Source organism: Danio aesculapii, chromosome 5 (assembly GCF_903798145.1).
Source record: "Danio aesculapii chromosome 5, fDanAes4.1, whole genome shotgun sequence".
Lineage (NCBI taxonomy): Eukaryota > Metazoa > Chordata > Actinopteri > Cypriniformes > Danionidae > Danio > Danio aesculapii.
In genome coordinates this window covers 47,047,757-47,060,129 of record NC_079439.1, presented here as the reverse complement: position 1 = coordinate 47,060,129, position 12,373 = coordinate 47,047,757, and the positions used below count along the sequence as shown (strand labels likewise).

The 12,373-nt window shown below is 38.0% G+C and overlaps 1 protein-coding gene across 1 annotated transcript in view; it reads right to left on the bottom strand.

Annotated features, from left to right (window-relative positions):
* Nucleotides 1-12,373, bottom strand: part of sv2ca (synaptic vesicle glycoprotein 2Ca) — an 80,075-nt gene that overhangs the window by 19,903 nt on the left and 47,799 nt on the right. The window lies entirely within an intron of this gene.

The following is a 12,373-nucleotide window of genomic DNA, read 5'->3' as shown; positions in this document are numbered from 1 at the left end:
AGGTCCTCATAAATCATCGGGCTGTGCCTTCCCCCCGCAGGAGCCACTTCATCCTTTAAATATCCCTGCTGTGCTCTGTTTCTACATTAATCACTTAACCTAAAGCTCTGCTGTTCTCCACTCGCGCACAGCCATCACTGCCGGAGAGAAGAGAGACCACACATGCTGGAGGAAAGACAGACACCTTGACCTGAGCTTACAATCTCACTCTACTTGTGTCCTGTGATAGTTTATTTAAATGTGAATGAAACAGATTTGCTATCTTGACAGTTAAATTGCTTAACAAAAGGAATAGTTTACCCAAAAATGAAAATGTACTTACTATTTGACCCAAAGGTTCCAAACTTTTATGATTTTCTGCATACTATCATCTCAAAAACATTACAATAATTAGATGCTTTGCTTCCAGTAAGGACTTAGAAAAACGTGTTCATGCTTTTATCACCAGCAGCGTGGATTACTGTAACAGCCTCCTCACTGGACTTCCCAAAAAGACAGTCAGACAGTTGCAGCCCATCCAGAACGCTGCTGCCAGGTTTCTGACCAGAACCAGAAAATCAGAACACATCAAACCTGTCCTCAGGTGTTTGCACTGGCTCCCAGTTACATTCAGAAAATATTTAAAGTATTATTACCTGTCTATAAATCACTTAATGGCCTAGGACCTCAGTACATTAGAGATGTGGTCACTAAATACAAACCTAATAGATCACTCAGATCTTTAGAATCATATAAACTAGAAATTCAAAGAGTTCAGTGAAAGCAGGGTAAATAGGCCTTCAGCTACTACGCCCCCTGCTGCTGGAATCAGCTTCCAGAAATGATTAGATGTGCTCCAACATTAGGCACATTCAAATCAAGACTGAAAACACATCTGTTTAGCTGAGCCTTTACTGAATGAGCACTGTGCTACGTCTAACAGATCACACTATTATGTCTTTCTTTTCTTTTTCATTATTTTATAACCTGTTTTAACACATTTTAATATGTTTTTATCTGTTTTAAATCATTCTCATTATTTGTTTTTATGTTCTTATACTTGTCTCTTTTATCCCTGTTCATGTAATGCATTTTGAATTGCCACTGTGTATGAAATGTGCTATATAAATAAACTTGCCTTCTGTCTTCTGTTGAACACAAAAGACTATATTTTGAAGAAAACCTGTAATCACTGACATTTATAGTAAGACAAACAAATAATATGGATGTCAGTAGTTACAGTGGTTCATCAAAATACCTTATTTTGTGTTAAGTTAATTATTATTTTGGGGTAAATCTATTTCTTTCATATAAACCATGTTTTTACGACATGCTTGTCATGGATTTTAGTGTTCTTTGAAGTAGTATGCACTTGTAAAAACGGTAAATGTGCACATTGGCTGGTCTAGTCTGAAAAAAAGAACTTTTTTAATGCCGTTTGAGCAGAAGAGAGAACACTCATGAGACAGTTGCTGTCAGATTGTCAGATTAATCGCAAGCTTGCTGAATAGCTTTGGAGAATTTGATGTTTCTCCATTCAAAGAGATATGAGCTTTACTTGCATAACTGAATACGCTGTCTGAGAGGTGTTTTAGAGATGGTTGCTGAGAGAAATTACTTGTTTTGAAAGGGCTTTTCTGTATGCTGTACTTCCATACAAAGGCATTTTTGAAAGAAGGCTCTTAGGCTCAGTAAGGCTACATTTATTTGTATGTAATTAACAGGATAGTTCACCCAAAATAAAAACTCATAGTCCACATGTCACAATCCTGAATACAATAAATACATTTTGGAAAAAAAAGATGTAAATCAGTAGCCATTGACTTCCGTAGCATTTGTTTTTGCTACAGTGAATTTCAATGGTCACCAGTTTCCGACATTATTTGAAATATCTTCTTTTGTGTCTTTTCAACAAAAAAAAGAAGCTTGAGTTTGGAACCACCGAAGAGTGTGTAAATATATAGAGAGTAAATTTCATGCAGGTTGCAGGTTGTTTCTTAAACATATTATGCTTTAAGAGCGCCTATTATGAGTTTTTGAAAATTACCTTGCATGCAGTGTGCAACACAACTCTAAGAATGAAAACATCCAGCTGATGTTTAAAGCTGAAAGTGCACCTTGTTTAAAAATATAGATGTTTTAGTAAAAGATTCGACTCAGAGTTGTTTAAATGATCCATTGTTCATCCGGATCTTTTGCCTCTTCATATCTCCAGGGACAGACGAGTCTTCGCTGAGGCCAGCTTCCAGCCTTCGCCGCTGAGACTGCAGCTCTGCACAAGACGTTTGGCCAGCGGAGAAATTAAAATGGTCGTGTCCAACTGAGTCTGGTTTCTCACAAGGTTTTTTTTCTTCACTTCGCCAATTAGTGAAGTTTTTTTTTCCCTCTCTGCTGTTGCCGCTGTCGCCACTGGCTTGCATGGTTCGGGATCTGTAGAGCTGCGCATCGTTGAATTTGTTTTTCAGTGTTTGGACTCTCAGTAGTGATTATTAAACCACACTGAACTGAGCTAAATTGAACTGAACTTAAACACTGAAAACTGAACTACACTGTTACAATTTACTATGACATTTTATGTGAAGCTGCTTTGACACAATCTACATTGTAAAAGCGTTACACAAATAAAGGTGAATTGAATTGAATTGAATATTGATGTCGACACGAAACAATACCAAATATGAAGTGCCAGATACGGTAAGCAGAATACGGGTGTGTGTGGGACTGATCATGACTAAAGATGAGTGAATGTTCTAGTGATTAATGCAATAATCTACCCTGCAACAGGGGTTCATTGGCTGTTTGTTAAAGGGAAGATCAGATGTATGGGACTTTGCCAGAGCTTGAAAGAAACTATCAGTACACAGTTCATGGATCAGTTTCTTCCCCCAGTTCACAAGTGTAAGTGCGATTAAAGTGGTTGCCTCCTTGCTTTCTCTAGCTTGCAAAATATGTATTTAATTGTGTTTGTTACTTGTAATCACTCCACATGGCTTGCACTGTATCTGATTGACTCTTTAAATTCACATATCGCGTCTTAAGCCATGTTGAAAATGCATCGAAAATGCCGCTTTTACTGATTTAAATATGTTCGATTTCTACGGTCACTGTCAGCTGTTCCTGCACACATGCAGTGGTAAAGTTTTTTTTTAAAAGTTCAGCTTTTGCTGTTGTGTGGATTAATACTGAATATGTGTTGTTGCTATTACTTATGGATAAGAATACAGCAATATGCTGGTGTTTAACTGCATAGCTTTTATGCACTCCTGCATTGGGTTCACACATCTACTTTTCACTCTGACTACTTCAACAATGTTGATAAGCTATGGGGGAATTTCTCTTTGTCTCTCATTGAATGAAGACAACCAATCGCAACAGACTGGGTCATCAGACCAAGCAGCACAGATTAGTATCACACAAAGGAGGGATTTGGTAACAAATGAATCACTGGACAAATCATTTAGGAGTTGTTGGGATAATTAGGTAAAACTACTGTAAATGCATATTATAGGACAATGAATACATATAATAAAGGACAATGTTTTTGACATTGCATGCATATCAGCTTTTTGCTGGAGACCCCAAAACCAAAATATGACCTTTTATAATGCATAATAAAGGCTATTTAATAAGCTGACAACAAGTATGGTCATCAAGTATGGTACTTTATATACATAAAAAGCTAAGTGTTGTAATGCCATATCGAAAGGGGGTGCCCTCATCTAAGTATTCATTTGCGTACCAAGGTTATTATAGTTAACGAAAACAAACAAAAAAACGAAAACTAAAATTTTAAATAATTTACATTAACTGAAATAAACATAAAAATAAAAACGAGAGTTTTTCAGAAAACTAGAACCAACTGAAACTGTATTGTTTACTTACAAAACTAACTGAAACTAAATAAAATTATAGCAAAAACCTTCTTCATCTCCGTCTTTGTAAATGTATTAAATACATAATCTTACTGTAAGCCTTTTAGAAGAAAATCTATTTACTCCGCACTGCAGGTGTTTGACCTATACCGTACGGCACCTCAGAGTCTGTAATCCTGCTGCTATTGGCCAGATAGAGCCAGTTCTCCTCCAGTCATCCTCGCTGTTGCTCCTGCGACAAAAACAACGAGTGGACATGACAGCAGCACGGTGATAGCATTAAATACAGAGACTTAAAACTATTACTTTAACACGTTTGTGCCCAATAATGGGTTTTATCTCTGTATCGCGAGTTCGCTAGTTCAACTAATCGAACTGAATCATTTGAAACGATTCGCGTCTCCTGTAAGCACTCATCCCCAAACTACTTACTTTTTAACAAGCCTGATACCTCCCTCTAACTCTAAATAATCCAATATACTCTTATTCAGTTGTTAGAACAGTAACGTTACACTGAGATCAAATTTGAGAAGCGGTTAACCGATAATACTGCTGTAACTGAACTAAACTTGAACAACAGCACCCCGGGTAAACCGAGGGCTTAAATAAGAGGTTCTGGTTAAACGTAATTTTATTTCATAACAGAAATTCGTAATGGAATTTAAATAAGTGATTGATGCTTCAGTTGGGTTGCAAAACTTTACAGTATAAGACATTTTTCAGATCATGGTGATGTTTTAACTAACTGAAATTACTATTTTTAACTACATAATTTTAATATGTTGAGTCCTAACATCCGCTGTAAATATCTAAACTTTTCACCCCTACTGTGTAGCTAACCTCAGAAGCAGCCTTGCACACATATTGTACTTAAGGCTGCGCCTGCTATCTTGTTGGCTGTTGTATTTGAATTTGAGGATGGGTAGATGGTAGATAGTGGTAGATGGTAGGGATCATGTGTCCTCTGAATACAGGTTTCAAAAAATGTATGGCTGAGTTTATTAAACAATATTTATTCTGTTGATTTTGAGTATTGCATCTAACAAATGTCCTTATTTAGAAAAAAAAACTAAAACTAATACTGAAACTAATAAAAACTAAACTAAAACGAAGCAATTTCAAAATACAGAAACTCATAAAAACTAGTAAATCTCCCTCTAAAAACTAATTAAAACTAACTGAATTTGAAAACAAAAATTCAAAACGAAATAAAAACTAAAACTAATGAAAAATCCAAAACCATTATAACCTTGCTGAGTGCACTTCTGTTTAATGGCCTTATTAATTCAGCCATGCCTAACAGTCCTTTGTGAAATATTGCCAATTTACCTGCTTTACAGAGTGTTTTTTTTTTTAATGCCATTTCATATCTATGACCTGTATGCTTTGACATCTACTTTGGGATTTGCTCTTTTTGCCTGGTCAGACTGTCTATTCTGTTTACGGTCGTGTTTTGAGCCTGTTTTATGTAGTCAGATTATAGATTGCGCACACATCGCACTTCTCCTGGAAGACCCAGGAGTCTCCTGCTTATCGCAGCTACTCAATGCCTAAATACGACACAATATTCCTGAAATCATGCAGTCACAAGTGAGAACACCTATATAGGAGGGAGCTCAATGTTTGGGGGTTACCTTAATAAAATTAGTTTTTGCAGGGTGGGATACTGATCTCATTATCTCATTATTCAACTGTTGAGCTGATGCCACATCCTCATAACAGAAAACTTCACCACTGATAAATTTCTCAACTACAGGTGCCATTCACCTACTACGCAAAATGCTGAAGAGTCACAAAGGACAACTCAACAAACCTCAGTTGGAAAACAAACATCTTACACACTACATTCGATTGCATTACAATCCATGGTAAGACTAGCACTTCCAGATATGTTTAATGGGTTTGTTGATCAGTGGTGTGGCTTCATCCTGCAAGCCAATGTGTACAATGAAAGCAAGAAAAGACATGTACCTTCTTAATGTCACTGTTATCTGGCAAAGCAATCGATTGGCTGCAGCCATTAGGGAGTGTGATCCATTGATTGGTTCATTCTTTGATTATTTCTGGAAGCAACTAAAAGAAGTGTTTTAATATCCAGTGGAGGTCTGGAATATTTTATCCCAACTACTAAATCTCCCACAAAAAGACTGCTCTACTTCTGATTTGCCATTGGGTTTAGAACTCTTGCAGACCCACAGTGGCTGTGAACGCAATCATGGACCTTTTTTGACAGAGTCTAACCACTCAACTCCAAAAAGAACTGGCATATAAGGGTAAGGACCTGTCTTTTTATATAATTTTGGGACCCTGTCTATTCACATTCATAATCTGATGAAGACTGCACCTAATACTTGCACAGAGTTTACACTACATGACTTTCAACATTGTAGGATTGCAGTTGTTTTAACATTGTATGACGTTCAGGGGTAGCATTCAGTTGCTGCTGTGTTTGCGTTGCATGATGGATTGGAGGAAGGAGCTTATTGTTACATACCGCATGACTTATAAAGAATTATATAAAACTGTCTGGCTTGCAAACTATTCAATAAATTCAATTCATGTTTATTTATATAGCACTTTTTACAATGTAGATAGTGTCAAAGCAGCTTAACATAGTTCTAGTAAAGTCCAGATTTCGGAGTTCAGTTTAGTTCAGTTCAGTGTGATTTAAATTTCACTGCTGAAAGTTCAAACACTGAAGAGCAAATCCATCGATGCACAGTTCCACATGTCCCAATCTGAGCAAGCCAGTGGCGACAGTGGCGAGGAAAAAACTTCAACAATTGACGAATTAAAGGGAAAAAAACTAGAGAAACCAGGCTCTGTTGGGCATGACCATTATTCTTCTGGCCAAACTTCCTGTGTAGAGCTGCATTCTAGCTGTGTGGAGCTGCATTCTAGCTGTGTGGAGCTGCCTTCTAGCTGCATTCAGAGGCTGGAGAAGCTGGACGTCCATCGTCAAGAACTGCAGGTGTGAGTAAGGCTGGCCCAAAGGATCAATACGGGAACTTGTCCGTCATTGTGGTCTTTCAGGAATCAGTCTCATGCACTCCATTCCTCCATGACTACCACAGCATCAGCTCGGGATACGGCCTGGTCCAGGATTATGGATACCTTGGAATCATCTCTTCACAGGTCTTGGATCACATCAATGGCGCTGCAAAGTCTCTAGGGGCCTAGGGATGAGTATCCCCAGGTGGAAACTACACTTCACAAAACTAAACTGATATGTAAATAATGCAGGATCACATGAAATCAGAGATCTCAAGCCAGAATAGAAATGGTACCATGCTGTATTAGGCTACAACCCAAAATACAAGATATAGGTGCTCCTGCCAAAGTTTTTCTTGATGAGCCTTTTCCGAAACTGAATCCTTGTTCCTGATATTGTGGTCTATAAATGTATCTTGCTCTCTTGTTGGTTGTAGGTCATTGGTGATGTGTTTATCAGTCAGTGAATCGTCAACCAATCCAGATATTTAGCATGCCAAATATTTCACAGGCATCAGCAACACATTGACAATTCACTCCGATCACATCTTAGAAAATTCAGAGGCACTGAATTGCCTCTAATTTTTGGGCATTAGTCTGCGGCTTCCCAAAACCTGTCTCAAGTGAAATTGTGGGCTAAAACTGTGAAGTGGAAACTCAGCATAAGAAAAGAAAAGTCTGGAAACCCACCGCTGACTATGACCAGGTGAGTGTTAACACATTTTGAAAGTACATTTGCTACCTTCACTTGTCTGATCGACTCTGGGGCTTCTTTGAATCTCATTATTTAGGAGGTCTACACATCCCATTGTTCTGACTGTTTATATGAGAGCTGTTAACAACATCTATATTGGTAAAGGCATCAAATGACAGTAAATTGTTTTATCAGGAGAGCATCATGTTTCATGGAATGACACAACTCTTTACTAGGCAATTTTGGAGCATACTTTCCTAGCGGTTCATGATCCCTCAATTTCATGGAGACATGGAGAGCTGACACAGTGGTCTTACTGCTCAACCCATTGAATGAATTGCAGTTTTGATACTCTGCCTGATGACCAGCATTGAGAGTCCCGACAGCAATGTCAAGACTAAGGTACATCACCAAAAATGTATAGAGGTGATCAGCAAATCCAAAGCCACTTAATTATCTTCTTATCATCCATGGCATTATACAATTGACTTTCTGCCTAGGGCCATGCCCCTGAGACTAAAGTATATCAACTGTCACACCAAGAAACTCAAGCCATGGAGGAGTACATTAAAGAGGCTGATTAATGGATTCATTTGGCCTTATACCTCACCTGCCACTGCAGGTTTACCACCATGCATCGATTACAGAGGTCTCAACAATCCCACCATTAAGTTCAGCTACCATCTGCCTCTCATTCCAGCAGCCCTTGAGCAACTCACAGAAGCCAAGATATACACAAAGCTGGTTCCTACAATTTCATTAGAATCTGTGAAGAATATCAGGTGGATGCCATATGAAAATGCTAATTCACTTGCCGTCTTCCAATCCTTTATCAATGTAATCGTCAATGAGATCCTGAATCACTACGCAATCATTTAAAATAGTGACATCTTGATCTAATTTAATTCTTAAGAACCCATTACTCACAATAAATACTGTATCACTCAACAATGCTACCTAAAATCTGAGTTTTATTATTATTATTTTATCACTATCCTCTAATGGCAAGCAGCAGCATGCTGTCACTTTAAGACCTGAGTCACACATTCAATCTCTCTGTTTACTAGCAAATAGCAATAGCAAATGTGTTTATATGTAAATCTTGTGTGGTATGACAGATCTAGCTTGATCTGACGAGGTCAGATAACCTAGTTCAGGTGTACATGCCCAGAAATCAGATTCAACTCTACAACTGAGATAATATTTGATGTGAATGTGCTGGCCCATTTACACTGAGTGGTACAGTACGGTATTATATGGATTGATACGGGTCACCTTTACCAGGCTGGCGTTTCCACTGCCAAAAGGGTACCAATGGTGGGCGTGATGTATGACAGAAAGTTTCAGTCAATGTCATTCTCAAAGTAAAGCTGTACGGGTAGCTTGCATATCAAATGAGAAGCACTTTATGTGTAGAAAACAGATGCTTTCTACACATAAATACTTGTGTATAAATGTTCATTACTAACCTTTCTATGAACATGATTTGATTATAACTGCAGATCAATGATCAGTAGTGTGAAATAGCCTACTGTAACGTCTGCAATTATATAAAATAAATAAATGCAACATATTTGAACACATACAGACCCTTTCAGTCTCCAATATGTTACCAATTACAGAAAAACTACACACAGCATACATTTAGTCCCGTGAGCTCTTTGGAGAAAGTGAAACAGCTCATGCTTTAGACAGCTTCGTAAAACAAAAACGTGACAGATTTTGTCCCTCTTGGCTTTGTGGCTGTTCATCAAGACAACGACAAGGTTTGTTTAAGCTCGGGTCGAACATGGCTCGTTATTTTATGTATATATTATTATGATGTAATGTCTCGGCTGTGTATTTAAAAATGGCAGTTCCTTTGTTTTCATTCTCCTGGCTTGTGTACGTACTAGTGACGTTTCTCTGTAAACCAATAGCATTCAGCTGCATGTCTAGCTCTGCTTTTTGGTACCATTTTGTCGTGCTAAAAAAAGAAAGGGTTCCCAAAAAGTGGTATGGTACGGTTCACTTTTGGTACAGAATTGCAAATGATGAACTATGATATTTCATTAAAAGTAGATTGTGGGAACATTTTAATCTCACATATCAAAATTGTCAAATCACACCCCTATCCACATCTCCTGTTTGGTTGCCTCCTTTATAACATCACAGTCTTCTCTCCCACTCTGGTTAACTTCCAAGAACTCACTATTCTCCCTGAGGGTATCTGAACAATGTGTCCATCTTTCTGGGTTTTGGCACCACTGATAAGTAGTATATTGCTTTATAGTAACAAGAGAACAGAACAAATGAACAGAGAACAAATGAACATTTAAAGAACTTTAATTAATAAACACAAAACAAACCCACCCTGCAGCCCTCATTGACGACTGCTGCCAAAACAGAAATCAGACATAAAGTGTCCCAGGCCTGGTCCTCTCTTATCTCTCCCTGATGTCATTCCTCCTTTTATCACTCCTCCATGAGACTTGAGACCGTTGTGGCACATAGGTGACAGTCGTCAGTGCTTACTTGCTCCATTCTCATGGCTCTCGACCATAACTCTGGTCACCCTGGTGTCACCTGCACTTTAAAACTAACACAATATGGTGGCCTGCAATGTCAAATGATGTAAAGGCCGGTACACACCAAAGCCAATGCCAAACAACTAGTGAAGATAAAAACCAACTGTGCTGTTGCCTTGCGTAGGCCAAGTCTGAGTCCACTGGACAGAGGCCAGTGGGTAAATTTGGCCAGGATGCCAGGGTTAAACCCCTACTCTTTTTCGAAGGACATCCTGAGATTTAACAACCACAGAGAGTCAGGACCTCGGTTTAACATCTCATCTGAAAAACGGTGCTCACTGAGCAGTATAGAGTCCACAAAAATATACTGGGGCTTTAGGACCCACGGAGGCTGCACGTTGAGCACCCCCTGCTGATCTCACTACCTCCACTTCCAGCAGCAACCAAACTTTCCCATGTGGTTTCCCATGCAGGTTCTAAACGGGCACAGCCCTGCTTAGCTTCAGTGGGTGACCGTGTGAGAGTTGCAGAAATCTGGAGGCCGGCATTCAAAGCATAAACAAAGCAGCGATTAGTACCATTACTACAGCACTTGTCACTCACCACAGAAGAATTCGCTTGAGTAAATATGTCTGGCAACATGATTACGAGTTCAAATCAAACAGCGACACTCCACTGTCAAAATTATGTCACCGCTGTCACATGCATTAATAAACAAGCGAGAGTCATCGATCACAAGGGCGCGCCTGCTGACCACTCAAGCTCCCCACAGATCGTCTCAGATAAGATTTTTGTTATTCCCTCTTTGAGAAATGTCCGTCATGAACTGTAATAAAGGTTGAGACTTAATGAGGTCCATTTTCGCTGTGTTTCTTGGACATTTCACAGAATCAAAATTTAGAACGGGCCCGAGGATAGTGAGCATAAAGTTATTGTTACAGGCTTAAACTATAACATGACATCTGTTGATTAAGTCACCTTTTTTAAAGCCAGATTAATGAACCATTGCTCTATTATGTAATGAAGATATCAGCAAAAGGCAATTTAAATATTTGAGGGTTTGTGCATACCAGAAGTGTGTAAGGTTAAACATTTTTATGAGACTATGAATCAAAATAAATATTAAATATGTGACCCCGGACCACAAAAACAGACATGAGGGGCAATCATCTGAAACAGACCTGTATGTCATCTGAAAGCTGATTAATTAAGCTCCTCATTGATATATGGAAATGAGATGATATGTTCAGATATACATTTTTATATTATCTTAAAATTTGTACAAAGTAAGGTATTAGTAACTAATAATATAAATGTTTGTTGTGTTATTTGCTATTATTTGTTTGTTATATTACTTGATTAAACTATTAGTTACATTATATTGTATCATTATAATTAATAAACTATTACCATAAACATTTATATTACCATTTAGCCTTATACTATTCTGTGTGTTTCTCTCCTTCCGTGTGTGTTTGTTCTATATTGGTGATTGTTTAATTACCACATTATATTTTGCTTATTCTGGTTTATTTAAAGTTCCAATTAATTAATAAGAGTACAATTTTTCTTTGTTTTATCTACCTATAGTGGATATATCTGTCTAATTTAGTTTGTGTTCTCTGGTGATCTTATAGGTGTTTGTGAGTTACTTAAACAGTTAAAAACGGTTACTTAATCAACAGATGTCATATTATAGTTAAATTGCGCTCGCTGCCTGTAACGTTAACTTACATTATGCTCACTATCCTCGGCCTGTTCTTAATTTTGATTCTGTAAAATTTGCAAGAAACACCGCGAAAATGGTCCTCATCAAGTCTCAACCTTTATTACAGTTCATGACAGACATTTCTCAAAGAGGGAATAACAAAAATCTTACCTGAGACGGTGTGTGGGAGCTCGAGTGGCCAGCAGGCGTGCCCTTGTGATCGATGACTCTCGCTTGTTTATTAATGCCTGTGAGAGCGGTGACGTAATTTTGACAGTCGCTGTTTAATTCATACTCGTAATCAGGACTTCGTGTCCGTGGTGAAACTGTATTTCGTGTTTGTAAAGTACACCCATAGTAAATTTATCAGTCATATACAAACAGACAAAGAAAATGTCGTATCTGTGTCTGTTCTAATCACAGACTTTGAAATTGTACCCTTGTAAAAGTGCGTTACGAGTACGTTCCGTTTTCATTTACGATTTTATAATTACGGATGCGTGAATTTTATTTACAAATTTTATTTACACACGAACTATTTATGACAGTGATTTTATTCCATAGTAATCCATATATTTTGCAAATACTTGAGAAATGCAGTGGAATTACCATCAGCTTCTGT